Raw genomic sequence first — 1,981 nt, 5'->3', positions numbered from 1 at the left:
AAATGGTGAACTAGATTTATAACATTTATTAACCTGTTGAGTCTACAATTGCCTCTAATGGGTATAAATCAAAGGGACCCAACCCTTTTTCCTTATCTATGAAATGGGATAATAATACCAAACTTCTGGGATGGAGGTGAGGAATAAATGAGCTTGCTCATGTTAAATATGATAGATACTTGTAAATCTTTGGTAGGAACCACTCAACACCATGTGGATAAGCCCTTCTCCTAATGTAGGATTTGATATCTTTTTACTTCTGGGCTACAAGAAGGAGTGTTGGTAGTTTATGGAATATGCAGTTGAAAATTTTTCCTAGGCCTTCAAAAATAGGGGAACTATTTCTAATGTTCTGTAAACTTCCTAGAGCATCTAGAGAGAACTATCCACAAAAAGGTACTCAACAAACATGGTGAAAATTTTATCCTCTTAACGGTGAATGGGGATCCAAAAAGAAGCTCCAAATTTGTAGACAAGTTCACTTCTTGGGGAATAAATGAGCTAAAAGTAATAGGATTCCTGTCCATATTTTTATTCAGAGTGGCAAAGTAGATAGAGGACAAGAGTACAAAGTAGGCATTCTGGAGTGATGCTGCTTGGGCCGGTGGCAGATTGCCGGCTGCTGGTGTTGGACTGAGGATAACCACGAGTGTGTTGGGCATTTTGCTTTGGGATCCACGCAGTGGTGAGCGCTGCCAGGGAGTCTCACCGGCATGGGGTGAAGAGTTCAGCTTCTCCAGATGATGATCTTGGATCTAGCAATTAGGAGGCAGCAGAATTGGGCAATGAAGAGAGAAAAAAAAATTCTTGAGACTTATGGGTGCAGGCAAGAAAGAGCATACTGGTCATCTTGTCATAGTGGATCATAAATCAATATCTCACTTCCAAACAGGGGAAGAAGACAAGAATAATTAATGAAGACCTGGAGTCTCAATATCAACAAAGTATGGACAGTAAATTATCAGGAAAATATTGATGACATTGTGGACTTGGCTTCAGTGAGGTAGAAGATCATGATGGGAAAGTGATGTGGTTGGGGAATGATGATGATGATGATGATGATGATTCACCTGATCCTGAAAGTCCAGATGACTCTGAAGGTGATTCAGAGTCAGAAAAAGAAGAATATGCTGAAGAACTCCAAGCTATTGAGCACCCTGATGAAGTGAAAGATCCCCAAAACAAAAAAGATGCAAAAAGCAATTAGAAAATGATGTTTGTTGAATCCAGTGGTTCATAACACCCAAACATTTAGTCTTTGTATTGAAGTAAGGCTTCTTGTTATAATGCACAGTGGAGGACTACTTATAGAGCACAGACCTTTGTATTATAATTTTTTAAAAGGCCCTTTTAACTAATTACAAAGTGTTTGCTTTCAAATGCCATTCATTAACTTTTATGGGCAGGACTATAACCATTTTGTAAAGAGTAAGAGTTGTATAAAATAAATAAATATAGTACTCAACTTTCTTTCAAAAAAGAGTGCAAATTACACTGAGTAAGTATCAGGAGACAAGGTTGGAAAGGTGGGCAGGGGCACGGCCATCTAAGGCCTTGAACAAGATGCCAAAGAGCCACTGAAGAGTAATTAACAAAGAATAGTTTGATTTGTAATTTTTAAAATTAATTTATTTATTTTTGCATTTTTATGATTCTTAATACACCTTTTTTTTATTTTTTTATTTTTTTATTGGTTGTTCACAACATTACAAAGCTCTTGACATATCATATTTCATAGATTAGATTGAAGTGGGTTATGAACTCCCAATTTTACCCCAAATGCAGATTGCAGAATCACGTCAGTTACACATCCACAATTTTACATAATGCCCAATTAGTAACTGTTGTATTCTGCTACCTTTCCTATCCCCTACTATCCCCCCTCCCCTCCCCTCCCATCTTCTCTCTCTACCCCATCTACTGTATTTCATTACTCTCCTTGTTTATTTTCCCATTCTCCTCACAACCTCTTATATGAAAT

The 1,981-nt window shown here is 37.5% G+C and overlaps 1 pseudogene; it reads left to right on the top strand.

Annotated features, from left to right (window-relative positions):
• Window positions 1–809: 809 nt before the first annotated feature.
• LOC144376871 (small acidic protein pseudogene) lies at window positions 810–1,240 on the top strand (annotated as a pseudogene).
• The last annotated feature ends 741 nt before the right edge of the window (window positions 1,241–1,981 follow it).

The sequence above is a fragment of the Ictidomys tridecemlineatus genome, chromosome 4 (genome assembly GCF_052094955.1).
Source record: "Ictidomys tridecemlineatus isolate mIctTri1 chromosome 4, mIctTri1.hap1, whole genome shotgun sequence".
In the NCBI taxonomy this organism is placed as follows: Eukaryota; Metazoa; Chordata; class Mammalia; order Rodentia; family Sciuridae; genus Ictidomys; species Ictidomys tridecemlineatus.
Note: the sequence above shows the minus strand (reverse complement) of the source record. Positions and strands in the feature narration are given on the sequence as shown.